The sequence below is a fragment of the Ahaetulla prasina genome, chromosome 15 (genome assembly GCF_028640845.1).
Source record: "Ahaetulla prasina isolate Xishuangbanna chromosome 15, ASM2864084v1, whole genome shotgun sequence".
In the NCBI taxonomy this organism is placed as follows: Eukaryota; Metazoa; Chordata; class Lepidosauria; order Squamata; family Colubridae; genus Ahaetulla; species Ahaetulla prasina.
Genome location: NC_080553.1, coordinates 4854952 through 4874545, shown reverse-complemented (window position 1 = coordinate 4874545; position 19594 = coordinate 4854952). Strand labels below are relative to the sequence as shown.

Sequence of the window (19594 nt, the reverse complement as noted above, 5' to 3'; positions counted from 1 at the left end):
GGTGGGTCTTCTGTGCTGTGACACCCCTTTGTAGAACATCCTTACTCCTGAAGTAAGGCTGGTTACTTCACTTTTGACCTTCTGAAAGTCTCGTGAAACTTGATTGTACCATTAGACCTGGGTACCTTGAAGGACTGTGGAATTGTTGAGTTGGTTCCCTTCTTAATAACCTCTCCTCGTCTAATATTTTTGTTCTTGTTTAGCTTGGTCTTTTATATGGAGCTTATGGAGAGGAGGAGAAGGGGAACTGTAGGGTTCTTGATATTTTCTGATGGTAATTTTCTTGCAGAGATTTTGTTACCCAGCTAGGGAATATCATCAGTGCTATCAGATTATCTTGCCAGAGTGTGCACAGTGTGACTACTATTTTGAGACAACCCAGAAGCAAAATACAGGAGACAGAGGTTTGTCTTACAAACAGTGGCTTATATACAAGACTTCTATATACATACATGCACGTGGTAGGCACATACCAGGCAAGCAAGCAATCTTCAACTCTACACGGAGAACTACAATGCAGATAGAACACAACAAGGAGAGTGGTACACAAGGAGAGAGATGCCCTCTCATGGCCTCCCTTAAATAGACATCTTCTTAAAGCGGCAATAACCCTGCTGACTCATCTTCAGCGGGGTTATTGCTGCTACAAGGCTGGTCCACAGCCTTGTAGCGGCTGATCAGCTTTAAATCTTTATTATCCAGACATATCCCTGCTCCCTTCTAGCACTGATGATGAAGATAGTTGGGTCAAGAAACGCCTGCAAGAAAACAACCAAGCTCAGAAAGCACTAAGGACCTCACAGTCCTTCCCTTCTTTCTCCTTCTCCTTCTCCTTTTCCTCCTTCTCCTCCTTCTGCTCCTCCCCTCCTTCCTCTCCACAAACCCTGTTCCCTTCTAGCACTGATGATGTTACCTAGTTGGGTCATGAAATGTCTGCAATGCAACAACTAAGTTCAGACAACATTAAGAACCCCTCATTTCAACCCTGAGCTACAGATATTCTCCTTCATTAGTATGGCCTGGTTTAAATGAATAACTATTACAGTTTATATGAATTCATGTCAGAGGCTCTCTAACGCTTCCTATAAAAATCCTTGCACAAATCAATACAACTATTGATACTATTTCCCCGTGTATGTAGCTTTTGTTTTATGCGAGTGCGGTGCATTCAAAAAATGTAATAATGGAATAATGGCTCTCTTCATCCTTTAATTCTGAAATGCAGAGGGAGACAATTAGCCCTTACTAATAAGGTTTACACACTGTCGCAGATAAGACAAAATTGTCATTTTTACTGTCTGGTCTGTTATTTTGCAACCAGATTTAATTCACCATAATGTCGTAATATCTGCAATTTCTTTTCTGGTTTACAAATAATACCCTTTTGATGAGACCTTGGGTTCAGATTTCTGCCCTTTGTAGCTGAGCCACAGAAGTAGAATGCCAAGCTAATTGGCAATAAAATTAAAAGCAACTGTCCAAAAATTGTGAAGGCAGAAATATGATCAACACAGCACCAGCCAAACTCTCAGCCAACTGTTAAGAAGTGCAAATACTTTGGGGGGGGGAGGGGAGAGGAGACAAGTAAAAGTTTGAGCACTTAAATGAGGTTTTTCTTCCCCCCCTTTTTTTTTTTTTTCCTTTTGACTGCTCATTTTGTTTTATTAAAGGACTGGAGCGTCTCTAACATAACAGAAATAATTTCCAGGCAAGGTAGCACTAGAACAAAAGGTAGCTTAGCCAGTCAAAAGACACCCCTCCGTAAGAAGGCCAGCCAGCCAAAATTGGATCAAAATGAGGATTTATGCAGGCGAGTAGAGGAGTTATGGGGTTTGCATCACAACCTCATTTGGTTCACGGCTCCCTTCAGAGGCCCGATGGGCCCGGTAATTGTATTCGGTTTATGGGCTGACCAACCCAATCAGATGCGAAGTCGTACAAAGTCATTAGGAGGACCGAAAGCAAGATAAACTTTTCCCAACCAGTTGGGTAAGGATGGGCCCGGGGGAAATTAGATACAATGAACTCACTGATCTGACGCTAGACAGCGCATCAAATGAGAATCTGGGCTGGTGCCCTGAGAGAGAGAATTGAGGGTGGGGGCAATGCTTGAGAGAGAGAGAGAGAGAGGGAGAGAGAGAGAGGGAGGGAGGGAGGGAGAGAGAGAGAGAGAGTCTTGATAAACAAGCTTGGAAAGACAAATAGAAAAGAATATTTGTAGCTCAGGGTTGAACTGTGGGATCTTTAGTGCTCTCTGAACTTGGCAGTTTTCTTGCAGATGTTTCATGACCCAATTAGGAAATAACATCAGTGATAGAAGGGAATGGGGTTGGCAGAGAGGAGGGGCCGTGATAGCTCAGGCTGTTAGAAGCCTGTTATTAGAACACAGCAGCCTGCAATTACTGCAGGTTCAAGCCCGGCCCAAGGTTGACTCAGCCTTCCATCCTTTATAAGGTAGGTAAAATGAGGACCCAGATTGTTGGGGGGGCAATAAATTGACTTTGTAAATATACAAATAGAATGAGACTATTGCCTTATACACTGTAAGCCGCCCTGAGTCTTCGGAGAAGGGCAGGGTATAAATGTAAACAAAAAAAGGGGGGGGGAGGAAGAAGAGGAGGCCTGTGAGGTATTTGGAAGAGATGAAGAAGGAGAGGAGGAAGAGGAGAAAGAGATAGCCTGTGGGGTCCTTGGTTATTTTCTTGTAGACATTTCATGACTCAACTAGGGAACAAAATCAGTGCTAGAAGAGAGTTTCAGGAGGACGAGGAAAGGATGAAGGAGAAAGAGAAGGAGAAAGAGAAGGAGAAGGACTGTGGAAGCTTTGGTGCTGTCTGAACTTGGCTGTTTTCTTGCAGATGTTTCACGACCCAACTAGGTAACATCATCAGTGTTACAAAGGAACAGGTTTGCTCTCTTAGAAAGAAATCTTGGAAAGAAACTTTGAAAAAGGAGACATATTCCCACATTCCTAAGTCATCCTTTCTACCATTTTGAATAAATTGAATAAAACAGAGAGAGAGAGAGAGAGAGAAATGCTGGGATTAGGAATGTTGCAGAAATGAAAACAACTCTTCCCCAAGCTGAAGAAATTTCTCAGCTTTTTTTGGACCAAAGCCTGCCAGAGTTAGTAACCCGTTTTCATACTCACTCTGCCTATATATCATCAGTGAAAAATATCCTCCAGGGGTTGCATTGCCCCCTGAATAGCAATACCTGGAAGCATTTTGGCTACTTCTGCCCAAATATTCCGAAATTAATGTACTCAGCAATTTTTCCCCCCTTTCAGGCTTGAGTTATGGAAGGCAGCTTCTTTTAAGGGCCATTTTTCCTGGTTGTTCTTGTCAGCAGTTCAGCCTTTGGGCAGCTCAGAATGGAGTGGAGAGAGAGGGGCAGAAATGCCATTATTCAATTTCCCATTTAAAAAGAAATCTTACTGGAGTATATAAGACCATCCACGGTTTGAAGTGATTCACAATATTAGCCCGCCACCACTCAAAAGAAAGAGCTCATTTTTTGTAGGGGGAAAACAGGGTTTCCAAAGACAGGGAATGAAAAGATTTATGGAGGATAGGTCATCTTCGACATACAACCACAATTGGGATGAGAATTCCCCCAATTTTCCTAAGCAAAGCAGGTGTTAAGTCAGTCCTGCCTGATTTTATGACCCTTTTTGCCAGGGTTGTTAAGTGAATTGCTGCAATTGTTAAGTGACTTGTGCATGCATAAAGCTTCTCCCTTCAACTTTCCTTGTCAGAAGCCAGCCAGAAAAGTCCCCAACAGCAACCATGGGCACAGATGTATCCAGCAAGACCGACATGCAACATGCCTGTAGAAATCCAGACCTGGAGTGCAAATGGTGCTTTGTGAGTGTGCACAACACACTTGCCAGGAACATCTTAAACTGTTGTGGCCCACCAGCTGAGCTGGTGGCAGACAGTGAGGAGGTTGGGGAAGAACATGGACCAGTCCTGGAGTCTGGGGAAGGCTCTGATAAGTGCTCTGCATTGGAGGCAGAGATGGGGCCAGGGCTATCTGGCAGTTGTCAGCTGCCTTCGGAGTCAGACATCAGTGGGGCAGCTGGAGCCTGTTCCCAGTGTGCGCATGAAAAGGAAACAGCTAAAGAACAAGGGTTGACTCAGGAGTAAAGCCACAGGTGGACCGTGAATGGCCCCTTCCATAGGGAATAAAGAGGAGTGAAAGGGGATGGGAGTTTGCAGGGGACAATTAGTTTGCTTAATTGGTTCGTGACTCTCTGAGACTCCTTGCCAAGTTTTGAAGATATCGGCCTGGCAGCTCTCCAAGCCAGATAAGGTCTGTGACTGTAAATTCTCCCTTGAAAGACTTGCTGGATGTGAATGAGAAGAATTCACAGTAACTTAATAAAAAGGGATTTTTGTTGGGACAAGGTGTCTATTTCATGCTCTTGGGAACATAACATAAACGCAGGTGTGTTTGTTCATCACACTTTGGGCGGATGTACAGCTTCGACCCATTCCTCTGTCCTGAAACCATAGTTTTACGCCGGATGATTTGAGGCTGACATGTCTTCTAAAAATAAGTCAAGAAAGCTTATTGGCTGTGCTGAAACGTTGGGCACAAAATTGCCCTTTGCAGTCTATGGGATAATTGCTAGGCTGGGATATTGCAACTCCTCTGGGAATTGATCGTATGTAGGCCCCACACTAAGAAGATTGGGAAAGTGCTTAGTGTGTTAATAATGGCACGTAAGTATCCAGCAGGAGGCAGCCCATTGAGCTGTTAACTCTTGGCTGACCAACTCGGTCTCTGTTATTCTGCAGTTGAGCTATTTCTGCCAGGATTCAGCCCAACCATGGATGTGAGAGTTAATTTCTCAAGCAGGTGGTGGAAAAACAGCAGGATGGGAGATCTGACAGTTTCAAAAACAAAGGAGCGATGGAGACAGACCGGCCAGCTCAAAAGAGGCGGCCAAACAACATAATATTATTGCTCGGTGGAGATTCTCCATTGCGTCGCAACAGGAGCTGAAATTTCAGGCATCAGGTTGCTACGTTCTTTCAACAAGTATTATTTATCTCTAATTTCTGGAATTTATTTATGTTTTGTATCAGCTTGGTTCCTTCTGACCTCTGACATAAAGCTTGATGGAAATTTTTGAACGGAAGACTTTTGAAATGCCAGCTAAAAAGCTGGAGAATAGCTGATTAGATGGGACAAGGTTTGGGAGAAATTTTAGCCCAGGTTAAGTTCTCTGCACCTACAACTCAAGGTTTTGTTTAAACTACCCTGTTTCCCCAAAAATAAGACCCAAATGGAAAATAAGTCCTAGCATGTTTTTTCAGGATGGTCATAATATAAGCCCTTTGTTGTTAGTTGCAAAGTCTTGTCTGACCCATCGTGACTCCATGGACAACGTTCCTCTAGCCCTTCCTATCCTCTACCATCCTCTGGAGTCCATTTAAGCTCATGCCTACTGCTACAGTGACTCCATCCAGCCACATCGTTCTCTGTCGTCCCTTTCTTCTTTTGCCCTCAATCTTTCCCAGCATTAGGCTCTTCTCCAGTGAGTCCTTCCTTCTCATTAGGTGGCCAAAGTATTTCAGTTTCATCTTCAGGATCTGGCCTTCTAAAGAGCAGTCAGGGTTGATCTCCTCTAGGACTGACTTGTTTGTTCGCCTTGCAGTCCAAGGGACTCGCAGGAGTCTTCTCCAGCACCAGAGTTCAAAGGCCTCAATTCTTTGGCGCTCAGCCTTTCTTATGGTCCAACTTTTACAGCCAAACACTGCAGCTGGGAAAACTATAGCCTTGACTATACACACTTTTGTTGGCAGGGTGATGTCTCTGCTTTTAGTATGCTGTCTAGATTTGCCATAGCAAGTCATAATTATTCTTATAAAGTTTCTTGTTCGATGTGCTAATATAGACCCCTAAATATTTAACCTTTTTTACTACCTCAAATCCTGTCATTTCCTCTAGTTTTTGGTTCTGTTGTAAAGTCATATTATTAATTAACACCTTTGTCTTTTTCTGATTTATTTTAAATCCTGATACCTTTCCATATTTATCAATTACTTCCAACAAAATCTACTTGAATTTATAGGATTCATTAACGTAACTACTACATCATCTGCAAAAGCTCTAACTTTGTACTCATATTGTCTAATCTTAATTCCTCTATTTTCATTAATTCTCGTATTTTATCTAATAATGGTTCCAGAGACAAAACAAACAATAATGGTGATAAGGGACATCCCTGGCTTGTTCCTTTCGCAATCTTAATAACTTCTGTCAAACTACCATTTACTATAATCTGTGCTGTTTGCTCTCCATAAATCGCTTTAATTATTCTAATAAAACAGTCCCCATCTGCGGTGATTTTGGAAAAATAAAATCTGTCACTACCTCCATTTCTTCCCCATCTATCTGCCAGGAATTGAGAGGGATGGATGCCATGATCTTAGTTTTCTTAATGCTGAGTTTCAAGCCAACTTTTGCACTCTCCTCCTTCACCTGCATCAAGAGGCTCTTTAGTTCTACTTCGCTTTCTGCCATTAGAGTGTATCATCTGCATATCTGAGGTTGTTAATATTTCTTCCGGCAACCTTAATTCCAATTTTTGATTCATCTAGCTCCACCTTTCTCATGATGTGCTTTGCAGATAAGTTAAATAGGCAGGGTGATAGTATACAGCCTTGCCGGATTCCTTTCCCAATTTTGAACCAATCAGTGGTTCCGTGTCCAGTTCTCACTGTTGCTTCTTGACCCGCATACAGGTTTCTCAAGAGACAAATAAGATGGTCTGATACTCCCATCTCTTTAAGACTTTCCCACAATTGTTGTGATCCACACAATCGAAGGCTTTAGCATAGTCAATGAAGCAGAAGTAGACGTTTTTCTGGAACTCCCTAGCTTTCTCCATGATCCAGCCTCTTCAGCACCAGTGGTTGGGGCATAGACTTGGACTACTGTGATATTGAATGGTTTGCCTTGGATTCGAACTGAGAGATCTTTTCACAAGCCCAATGTTTGAAATCACAGACTAACTGACCCAATAACTACATAAAACCTAACATTAAAATATTCCTTTCAAATCAGAGTCAAGACGGTGACATGCAGTGATGGGATTCAGCTGGTTCGGGCGGTTCAAGCAAACCGGTTGTTAAATTATTTGAATCCCACCACTGGTGACAGGTCTGGAAAACAAGCCTTAGGCTCTAAGGAGCTAAGAACAAATTTCTTGACAACAAGAACAATTAATCAAATGGGACAGATTGCCTCCTGGAGTTGTGGGTGCTCTTCAAGAAAAAACTGGATAGCCATTTGTCCCAAATGGAATAAGGTTTCCTGTCTTGGGCAGGTGGGGAGCTGGACTAGAAGACCTCCAAAGTCCCTTTCAGCCCTATGATTCTATGATACATTTCCAGGACTTCTGCATTCATTCCGTTAATTTTATCCTGTTGATATGTCTCTTTACCTTTATATTCTATTTTTGTATGACACGTGCTTTCTGTTTCTTCCTTAAATTATATGCCAACCATCTCCCAGGTTTATTTGCATTACAAAAGTATTATGTTTAGCATATTGTATATTCGTTGCCACCTGGTCTGCCATTAACATATTAAATTGACTCTGTAATATTTTTATAGCCTCTTTAAGTTTATGATCTTGTGGGTTTTGAATTAATAACTGTTGCTTCCTTTGAATTTCTTCTTCCAAATATCTACGCTGCTTTTGTTTATTATTCCTTTGCCTGTTGTCCAAATAAATAAATATCCCTATCCAATATTTTGTCTTTTGCATATAGTGCAGTATAAAATTCTGAGAATGCCTTTTAATTTTATCACTAGTTTCTGAGCTTGCCAAGAGCATGTGAGAGATAGGATGCTTTAAAACAGCAGTAGTCAACCTGGTCCCTACCGTCCACTAGTGGGTGTTCCAGCTTTCATGGTGGGCGGTAGGAATTTTGTCCGATACTGAAGCACTTTCCTTTTTTTTAATTTAATTGACTTTTTAAAAAATTTTCATAGCATTATTTAAAAACATTTTCATTAGGTTTTCATAAAATTCCCTGTGACAATTTTAAATTTCTGAAAATATACTATTTGTATCGCCCGCGCATAAGTTTAGTTCACGTTACGTAAGTGAAACTAAATGGCGCGATAGTGCAAACCGCAAATAAAAGAGCCTCATCCCAGAATAGCTCGCACATCTCCCCCCACACCACCCAGCTGTAACAGACAAGTGGAGCTGGTAGCAAGCGCCCCCCCCCCACAACCCCAATCCACGATGCGTGAGAGGCATGCACAGATAACAATACACTTTATAAATCACCATTACTGTGGAACCGGTGGGTGGTTAGAAAATTTTACTACTAACAGAGATACAAAAGTGGGTGGTAGGTATAAAAAGGTTAATTACCCCTGCTTTAAAAGAACAAAATCTACCCCTCCCCTAGACACACACACACCTCAAAAAAAATGATAAATGAATAAGGCATTAGAGATATTAACCTTGGGCAGCTGTTTGAAGACCCTGGATGGGGGAAGCTTTCAACTGGACCAATATGCCCGAACAGCTGCTCTGATATTTTTAAGGTAATTGTATTTGGCAACTTAATAATTTCGAAGGTGACTGTTTTGAAAATTTGGCATGTACAAAAAAAAATATGGGGAATGGTTCCAAACTATCTATTTGGAGGATCTAAATCTTCTTTCCTTCAGACTAGCATGAGTCCCAACCCCTGATATTTTCCAATATGCCCAGCTGCTACTCCACATCTGGATCCATCCCCATTCCCAAGTCTTTTGTGAATGCATTGGGAACAAACCAGTTTGTTTCCAGATCCAGTTCAAGGTGCTGGTTTTGAATTAATAACTGTTGCTTCCTTTGAATTTCTTCTTCCAAATATCTACGCTGCTTTTGTTTATTATTCCTTTGCCTGTTGTCCAAATAAATCAATATCCCTCTAATAAACGCTTTGCTGCTTCCCACAGTTCCTATAGGTATCCCTTTGTACATATTAAAATCAAAAAATTCTTTTAACTGTTTCTTACAATAAGTTACATTATCCTCATATCTAAACAGATTTTCATTCAACCTCCATGTTCTACCACCTTTTTTCCCTTGTAATAATTCCATCCATACTGGGCTATGGTCAGTTAAACACCTCGAAAATATCTTCGTTTTCTTCACCCTAGAAAGCAAGTCATTAGAAATTAAAATAAAATCAATGCGTGAAAAAGATTGATGCCTATCAGAAAAAAAAGTAAAATCTCTCTCATCTGGATTCCGTAACCTCCATATATCTCTAAACTCAAAGTCTTCCATCATTTCAAAAAAAGATTTTGGTAATTTTGCATGTATAGGTATCTTCTTGGAGGAAGTTCTCTTATCCCTTCTTGTATCAATTACTCCATTCCAGTCTCCTAATAAAATAAACGAACTATAATCCCAGAGGGTCAACCTCTCATGTAACATTCTGTAAAACTTTTCTTGTTGCTGATTAGGTGCGTAAATACCTATCAACAAAGTCTTTTTTGCATCTATCACCAGTTCAATAGCAATAAATCTTCCTTGAATATCTGCCTCAATTAGCTTAGCTGGTATATCCTTCCTGATATATACAACAATTCCATGCTTCTTTTCCAAAGCTGATGCAACAAAATGGTTACCCAATTTTGAATTAACTAAATATTTTGGTCTGATAATTTTATATGTGTCTCTTGCAAACAAATCACATCATTTTAAATTGTTTCAAGTAGTGAAATATTTTCCTTCTTTTCATTAAACTAGACATACCCAGTTCCTGCAAACGTTCTTCATATGTTTTAGCCTCCAGTCCCTCATCCTCTTTGTTGCTCTTCTTTACGCTTAAGGGCTCCTCTTGTCACCCTTTGCTCTTGTGGTTCCTCTAATACTGGCAGCAATAAAGGCTCTTGGGTCACCACGCCTTCTTGAGTCTCTTGAAGTTTTTCTATCACTTCTATTTCGACTTTCAAAACTGTAGAAAGAAAATCCTTTGCCTTTAAAACCGTGTCAATTCTATATCTCCTTCCTTGATAGAATAGTGTCAGTCCAACTGGCACCTCCCATCTGAATTGAATCTGATGTTTTTTAAGTTCTTGTGTAAAAAAAGCAAATTGCTTCCTGTCTCTTAACATCTTTGAAGGAATCTCTTTCAACACCTTCAACTCCTGTTCTCCAATTTTTAAAGTTGTCTGATATGAAACTTGCAGAATTTGATTTCTCATAGTCCTTTTCACAAAATAAACCACAATGTCCCGAGGAAGCTTTCTCTGTCTTGCAATCCAAGAATTAACTCTATATATTTTATCAATTTGGTAAGCTACCTCTTGGGGGTCCGCTTCAATAAATTCAGCCAATGCTTCTGATATAATTTTTCTTAAGTCTTCTCCACGCTCTTCTCGCATACCACGAATTCTAAGAGCTCCTTCCATAAGTTTATATTGTAATATCACAACCTGATCTTCATTTTGATCCACTTTTTTCTGAACACCTTTCATTTCATCTTCTAAATACTTATTTGACTGAGAGATCTGTTGCATTTCCACTTCCAATCCTTCAATTTTTTTACTCAGTCCTTGAACTGCCATAAGAATATCTTCTCTTATTTTTGCATTAAAATTCTCCATCATCTCTTTTTGCCTATCTTCAGAAAGTTTTAATTGTTCTTTCAATATTTCCTCAAGACTTGGTTCAGATCCCCTTCTTCCAGAAGGCTTTAAAGGTTTAGCTGCCATTCTGTCTTCAAAAGAATCAGGAATTCAAACTTAATAACTCTCCTTCCCTCCTTTCAGTATAAAAAAACTCCGTTTGTAACAATCCACAAGTAACGCTGCTTCATCGTACTAAAAAATTTTTACTTTCACTTTTAGACGCCATTTTAAAAGTCAATTAATCAAAGACAAAGAAAGGTTTCAAATTTCAAAAAGGGAGTCGGTACTTGCCGTGCTGATTCTACATCAAAGTTCGAACGCATGAAATTCCCGTCTGCTTGGAATATCAATCAATTTAATAAGTTCTCTAGAGCAGAAGCAACATTCCTCTCCTTTTCCCTGATAAAAACAGGGGCGTGCTGAAGTTGGAAGGAGTGGAATTCGGTGGGGTCATAAATCCAGGAAAATTCGCTCTTAAGAGCAAACCCCCTGTCAGACCTGCCACTCTTCCACAATTCTGATAATCTCTTTCACCCAGAGATTATGCTAAGCTCAGTGAACAGTGATTTATTTTCTGTTTCACTGACTTTTACAATCTTCTAACACGGAGTGCTCTGTTTGAGCACCCAGCAGGAGGGTGACGTCACTGGAGCCATTCGCTGACCCACTGATTAATTGTTTTAACTATCAGGACATTTTTCCTTAGATCTTGGTGCTTCTTTCCTTGATTAGTTTCTATCCATGGTTTCTTGTCCTCCTTGCCTTGAGGTGCTTTGGAGAATAGGTTGACACACACCCCTCTTCTTTCTGCAGCCCCTGAGATATCAGAACACTGCTATCATGTCACCCCTAGTCCTCACCCCTCCATCAAACTAGACATACCCAATTCCTTACTTAGGTTGCTTCTAAGAAAATCATTTGGCCCTCAAAAAACATGGAGGTGTCTTCTCATTTTTTTTAACTCTTCAATCTGACATTCAGACATACAGAAAAACCTGTAAACGGACTGTCATTTTAGGACTAGGTATGACAGGATAGCAGTCAGGATTCCAGTATTTGAGGGGCTGCCACATTTGAGGGTCAATTTCTCTTCCCATAATCCTAAAAGCTTTAACCAAAAACTTTCTATTATTGACCTCACCCCATTCCTAAGAGGACCATAAGGGGCGTGCATAAGCGCACAAACGTGCCTACCGTTCCTGTCCTATTGTTTTTCTTTTCTTCTTCCTATATATGTTTATATATGTATATACTATATAATCTTTTTGTATGATGTTGTGACAAAATAAATAAATAAATTTATTCTCCAAAGCTCCTGAGGGCAGGACTAGAAGCAAGGGATGGAAACTAATCAAGGAGAGATCCAACCAAGATCTAGGGAGAAATCTTCGTCTTCTTCACTCTAGAATACAAGTCATTAGTAATCAAAATAAAATCAATCCTCGAAAATGATTGGTGCCTATCAGAAAAGAAGGTATTGCTCAATATTGGAAGAAAGAAGAATTACCTACAATTGAAGAATGGACTCTTAAAGTATCAAATCTGGCAGAAATGGCAAAAATTTCTGCTTACTTGAAAGACTATACACAAGAAAAATATATTTTAGAATGGAAAATGTGGATTGATTATATTCAAAATAAGTATCAGATAAAAAAATATCAAATAGCATATGAGTAAATTTAGGAAATAATTTGTATTAGATATATTTTTGAAGGAGAGGGGAATTGAGAGTGTGAATAAGCGTGGAGAGACTGGAGATTATAATTTAGGAATTATTTTAGATTATGATTGTTAGTTTTGATACCCTGCATTTTGTTCTGGGAAGTCGGGGTGGGGGTGGGGGTAAAGGGAAGGAATTGGGGGTTGAGGTTAGTGATGGAGTGATGGTTAATGTACAGGATTATTGAAGATGTATAAATAATTAATGTAGGGTCGGGTCTGACCAGTTGCCATTTTAGAATGGTGGGGAGGAAAAAAGAGAGAGTAGGAGGTAGGAAAGAGGAGAAGAGGAAGGAAGAGGGTAGAAGAGGAGAAGAGTGTAGGGTGGAGGAGGAGAGGAGACAAGTAAAAGTTTGAGCACTTAAATGAGGTTTTCTTTTCCCCTTTTTTTTCCCCTTTTGACTGCTCATTTGTTTTATTAAAGGACTGGAGCGTCTCTAACATAACAGAAATAATTTCCAGGCAAGGTAGCACTAGAACAAAAGGTAGCTTAGCCAGTCAAAAGACACCCCTCCGTAAGAAGGCCAGCCAGCCAAAATTGGATCAAAATGAGGATTTATGCAGGCGAGTAGAGGAGTTATGGGGTTTGCATCACAACCTCATTTGGTTCACGGCTCCCTTCAGAGGCCCGATGGGCCCGGTAATTGTATTCGGTTTATGGGCTGACCAACCCAATCAGATGCGAAGTCGTACAAAGTCATTAGGAGGACCGAAAGCAAGATAAACTTTTCCCAACCAGTTGGGTAAGGATGGGCCCGGGGGAAATTAGATACAATGAACTCACTGATCTGACGCTAGACAGCGCATCAAATGAGAATCTGGGCTGGTGCCCTGAGAGAGAGAATTGAGGGTGGGGGCAATGCTTGAGAGAGAGAGAGAGAGAGAGAGAGGGAGAGAGGGAGAGAGAGAGAGAGAGAGAGAGAGAGTCTTGATAAACAAGCTTGGAAAGACAAATAGAAAAAAATATTTGTAGCTCAGGGTTGAACTGTGGGATCTTTAGTGCTCTCTGAACTTGGCAGTTTTCTTGCAGATGTTTCATGACCCAATTAGGAAATAACATCAGTGATAGAAGGGAATGGGGTTGGCAGAGAGGAGGGGCCGTGATAGCTCAGGCTGTTAGAAGCCTGTTATTAGAACACAGCTGCTTGCAATTACTGCAGGTTCAAGCCCGGCCCAAGGTTGACTCAGCCTTCCATCCTTTATAAGGTAGGTAAAATGAGGACCCAGATTGTTGGGGGGGGCAATAAGTTGACTTTGTAAATATACAAATAGAATGAGACTATTGCCTTATACACTGTAAGCCGCCCTGAGTCTTCGGAGAAGGGCGGGATATAAATGTAAACAAAAAAAGGGGGGGAGGAAGAAGAGGAGGCCTGTGAGGTATTTGGAAGAGATGAAGAAAGAGAGGAGGAAGAGGAGAAGGAGATAGCCTGTGGGGTCCTTGGTTATTTTCTTGTAGATATTTCATGACTCAACTAGGGAACAAAATCAGTGCTAAAAGAGAGTTTCAGGAGGACGAGGAAAGGATGAAGGAGAAAGAGAAGGAGAAAGAGAAGGAGAAGGACTGTGGAAGCTTTGGTGCTGTCTGAACTTGGCTGTTTTCTTGCAGATGTTTCACGACCCAACTAGGTAACATCATCAGTGTTACAAAGGAACAGGGTTTGCTCTCTTAGAAAGAAATCTTGGAAAGAAACTTTGAAAAAGGAGACATATTCCCACATTCCTAAGTCATCCTTTCTACCATTTTGAATAAATTGAATAAAACAGAGAGAGAGAGAGAGAGAGAGAGAGAGGGAGAGAGAGAGAGAGAAATGCTGGGATTAGGAATGTTGCAGAAGTGAAAACAACTCTTCCCCAAGCTGAAGAAATTTCTCAGCTTTTTTTGGACCAAAGCCTGCCAGAGTTAGTAACCCGTTTTCATACTCACTCTGCCTATATATCATCAGTGAAAAATATCCTCCAGGGGTTGCATTGCCCCCTGAATAGCAATACCTGGAAGCATTTTGGCTACTTCTGCCCAAATATTCCGAAATTAATGTACTCAGCAATTTTTTCCCCCTTTCAGGCTTGAGTTATGGAAGGCAGCTTCTTTTAAGGGCCATTTTTCCTGGTTGTTCTTGTCAGCAGTTCAGCCTTTGGGCAGCTCAGAATGGAGTGGAGAGAGAGGGGCAGAAATGCCATTATTCAATTTCCCATTTAAAAAGAAATCTTACTGGAGTATATAAGACCATCCACGGTTTGAAGTGATTCACAATATTAGCCCGCCACCACTCAAAAGAAAGAGCTCATTTTTGTAGGGGGAAAACAGGGTTTCCAAAGACAGGGATGAAAAGATTTATGGAGGATAGGTCATCTTCGACATACAACCACAATTGGGACGAGAATTCCCCCAATTTTCCTAAGCAAAGCAGGCGTTAAGTCAGTCCTGCCTGATTTTATGACCCTTTTTGCCAGGGTTGTTAAGTGAATTGCTGCAATTGTTAAGTGACTTGTGCATGCATAAAGCTTCTCCCTTCAACTTTCCTTGTCAGAAGCCAGCCAGAAAAGTCCCCAACAGCAACCATGGGCACAGATGTATCCAGCGAGACCGACATGCAACATGCCTGTAGAAATCCAGACCTGGAGCGCAAATGGTGCTTCGTGAGTGTGCACACCACACTTGCCAGGAGCATCTTAAACTGTTGTGGCCCACCAGCTGAGCTGGTGGCAGACAGTGAGGAGGTTGGGGAAGAACATGGACCAGTCCTGGAGTCTGGGGAAGGCTCTGATAAGTGCTCTGCATTGGAGGCAGAGATGGGGCCAGGGCTATCTGACAGTTGTCAGCTGCCTTCGGAGTCAGACATCAGTGGGGCAGAAGTACAGCTGGAGCCTGTTCCCAGTGTGCGCATGAAAAGGAAACAGCTAAAGAACAAGGGTTGACTCAGGAGTAAAGCCACAGGTGGACCGTGAATGGCCCCTTCCATAGGGAATAAAGAGGAGTGAAAGGGGATGGGAGTTTGCAGGGGACAATTAGTTTGCTTAATTGGTTCGTGACTCTCTGAGACTCCTTGCCAAGTTTTGAAGATATCGGCCTGGCAGCTCTCCAAGCCAGATAAGGTCTGTGACTGTAAATTCTCCCTTGAAAGACTTGCTGGATGTGAATGAGAAGAATTCACAGTAACTTAATAAAAAGGTATTTTTGTTGGGACAAGGTGTCTATTTCATGCTCTTGGGAACATAACATAAACGCAGGTGTGTTTGTTCATCACACTTTGGGCGGATGTACAGCTTCGACCCATTCCTCTGTCCTGAAACCATAGTTTTACGCCGGATGATTTGAGGCTGACATGTCTTCTAAAAATAAGTCAAGAAAGCTTATTGGCTGTGCTGAAACGTTGGGCACAAAATTGCCCTTTGCAGTCTATGGGATAATTGCTAGGCTGGGATATTGCAACTCCTCTGGGAATTGATCGTATGTAGGCCCCACACTAAGAAGATTGGGAAAGTGCTTAGCGTGTTAATAATGGCGCGTAAGTATCCAGCAGGAGGCAGCCCATTGAGCTGTTAACTCTTGGCTGACCAACTCGGTCTCTGTTATTCTGCAGTTGAGCTATTTCTGCCAGGATTCAGCCCAACCATGGATGTGAGAGTTAATTTCTCAAGCAGGTGGTGGAAAAACAGCAGGATGGGAGATCTGACAGTTTCAAAAACAAAGGAGCGATGGAGACAGACCGGCCAGCTCAAAAGAGGCGGCCAAACAACATAATATTATTGCTCGGTGGAGATTCTCCATTGCGTCGCAACAGGAGCTGAAATTTCAGGCATCAGGTTGCTACGTTCTTTCAACAAGTATTATTTATCTCTAATTTCTGGAATTTATTTATGTTTTGTATCAGCTTGGTTCCTTCTGACCTCTGACATAAAGCTTGATGGAAATTTTTGAACGGAAGACTTTTGAAATGCCAGCTAAAAAGCTGGAGAATAGCTGATTAGATGGGACAAGGTTTGGGAGAAATTTTAGCCCAGGTTAAGTTCTCTGCACCTACAACTCAAGGTTTTGTTTAAACTACCCTGTTTCCCCAAAAATAAGACCCAAATGGAAAATAAGTCCTAGCATGTTTTTTCAGGATGGTCATAATATAAGCCCTTTGTTGTTAGTTGCAAAGTCTTGTCTGACCCATCGTGACTCCATGGACAACGTTCCTCTAGCCCTTCCTATCCTCTACCATCCTCTGGAGTCCATTTAAGCTCATGCCTACTGCTACAGTGACTCCATCCAGCCACATCGTTCTCTGTCGTCCCTTTCTTCTTTTGCCCTCAATCTTTCCCAGCATGAGGCTCTTCTCCAGTGAGTCCTTCCTTCTCATTAGGTGGCCAAAGTATTTGAGTTTCATCTTCAGGATCTGGCCTTCTAAAGAGCAGTCAGGGTTGATCTCCTCTAGGACTGACTTGTTTGTTCGCCTTGCAGTCCAAGGGACTCGCAGGAGTCTTCTCCAGCACCAGAGTTCAAAGGCCTCAATTCTTTGGCGCTCAGCCTTTCTTATGGTCCAACTTTTACAGCCAAACACTGCAGCTGGGAAAACTATAGCCTTGACTATACACACTTTTGTTGGCAGGGTGATGTCTCTACTTTTTAGTATGCTGTCTAGATTTGCCATAGCTTTCCTCCCCAGGAGCAAGCGTCTTTTAATTTCCTGGCTGCAGTCCCCATCTGCGGTGATTTTGGAAAAAATAAAATCTGTCACTACCTCCATTTCTTCCCCATTTATCTGGCAGGAATTGAGAGGGCTGGATGCCATGATCTTAGTTTTCTTAATGTTGGGTTTCAAGCCAACTTTTGCACTCTCCTCCTTCACCCGTATCAAGAGGCTCTTTAGTTCTTCTTCGCTTTCTGCCATTAGAGTGGTATCTTCTGCATATCTGAGGTTGTTGATATTTCTTCCGACAATCTTAGTTCCAATTTTTGATTCATCTAGCCCTGCCTTTCTCATTATGTGTTCTGCATATAAATTAAATAGGCAGGCTGATAGCATACAGCCTTGCCGGACTCCTTTCCCAATTTTGAACCAATCAGTGGTTCCGTGTCCAGTTCTCACTGTTACTTCTTGACCCGCATATAGGTTTCTCAAGAGGCAAATAAGATGGTCTGGTACTCCCATCTCTTTAAGAACTTGCCACAATTTGTTGTGATCCACACAATCAAAGGCTTTAGCATAGTCAATGGAGCAGAAGTAGATGTTTTTCTGGAACTCCCTAGCTTTCTCCATGATTCATCCTCTTCAGCACCAGTGGTTGGGGCATAGACTTGGACTACTGTGATATTGAATGGTTTGCCTTGGATTCGAACTGAGATCATTCTGTCATTTTGGGCATTGTATCCCAGTATTGCTTTTCCTATTCTTTTATTGATTATGAAGGACTCCTCCATTTCTTCTGAGGGATTCTTGCCCACAGTAGTATACCTGATGGTCATCTGAATTAAATTCGCCCATTCCTGTCCACTTTAGTTCGCTGATTCCTAAGATGTCGATATTCAGTCTTGTCATCTCTTGTTTGACCACGTCCAGCTTGCCTTGATTCATGGACCTTACATTCCAGGTTCCTATGGAGAAAAAATCTTTACAGCATCGGACTTTCCTTTCACCACCAGATACATCCACAGCTGAGCGTCGTTTCAGCTTTGGCCCAGTCGCTTCATTCTTTCTGGCGCTACTAGTACTAGCCCTCTGCTCTTCCCCAGTAGCATATTGGACACCTTCTGACCTGAGGGGCTCATCTTCCAGCATCATCTCTTTTTTCCTTTTTGTACTGTCCATGGGGTTTTCATGGCAAAGATCCTGGAGTGGGTTGCAATTTCCTTCTCCAGGGAGTCACATTTTGTCAGAACTCTCTGCCATGACCTGTCTGTCTTGGGTGTCCCAGCACGACATAGCTCATAACTTCATTGAGCTATGCAAGCCCCTTCGCCACAACAAGGCAGTAATCCATGAAGGGGAATATAAACCCTACCCCCCCCAAAATAAGCCCCAGGTAAGATTGTCAGCCAGTTGGATGCATTTAGTACTGTATTTCCCCAAAAATAAGACCTAACCAGAAAATAAGCCCTAATGCGCCTTTTGGAGCAAAAATTAATTTAAGACTCAATCTTATTTTAGGGGAAACATGGTATATGGACCAGAAACAGCCCAATCTCATACCCCAAACTGTTCTAACAGTGTCAAAGTAGCAAAGGTAATTAGGGGACTGGAGGCTAAAGCATATGAAGAATGGTTTCAAGAATTGGGTATGTCCAGTTTAATGGAAAGAAGGACTATGGAGGACATGATAGCAGTGTTTCAATATTTTAGGGGCTGCCACAATCAGGGGACAATCAATTTTCAAAAGTACAAAAAGGCAAGACAATATTTTAAAAATATTTATATATAAATAAAAATATATATTTCAAAAAAAACAAAAACAAAGAAGAAACAAACTGATCAAGGAAAGGGCCAACCTAGAACTAAGGATAAATTTCTTGGCAGTGAGAACAATTAACTAGTTGAAAGCCTGCAGAAGTTGTGACTGCTCCATCACTGGAGGCATTTAAGAAGAGATTAATGACCATTTGTCTGGAATGGTATGGGGTCTCCTGTTTGAGCAGGGGGTTGGACAAGAGACCTCCAAGGTCCCTTCCAACTCTGTTATTCTGCCACTTGATGTTTGAAGAGTCAGATGCCAAGTTGAAGAGACTTTGAGAAACTCTGCACTTGACTCTTCAGGAATACAAGTGGCTGCATTTGTTCGGTGACAATTAGCATTTGCTGGCACGCCAACCCTTGCTTGAGATGGCAACGTCTGTTGCTCTGTTCCTGGGCAACTTCATTGCTTCTCTTTCTTGGCAGCCAACTGTCCCTAATAATTGATTCTTTCAACATCTGGTGCGCAGATTAACATATGAGGTCTAATGGTCCCAAAATGGAATGGCAATTCATTTTCATTGGGCTTAATAAAATAAACAAGTGCAGTGAGGAATCCAGACTGTCGGGAACACTTAAAAAACCAGTTTCTCTCTCCCTCTACAAAGCAGCAAAGAACCCACTGACTACATTATGGTTGATGACTCGGCCAAAAGGACTTGCTTCTCCAGAAAGATAATTAAATGTTTTGATAATAGGGCCAATTTTCTAGCTTACGAAGTCATGAGAAGCCAGGTTCTCACTTCCACGCTGATCTTTAATAAAACTCATTTCATTATGCTT

At 41.5% G+C, this 19594-nt stretch overlaps 1 protein-coding gene and 1 long non-coding RNA gene across 2 annotated transcripts in view; one reads left to right on the top strand and one right to left on the bottom strand.

Moving 5' to 3' along the window:
- Window positions 1-19594, bottom strand: part of TMEM132B (transmembrane protein 132B) — a 252044-nt gene that overhangs the window by 67490 nt on the left and 164960 nt on the right. The window lies entirely within an intron of this gene.
- The window catches only part of LOC131185698 (uncharacterized), a 48690-nt gene that overhangs the window by 28297 nt on the left and 799 nt on the right, over window positions 1-19594 (top strand). The gene's annotated exons all lie outside the window — the stretch shown is intronic.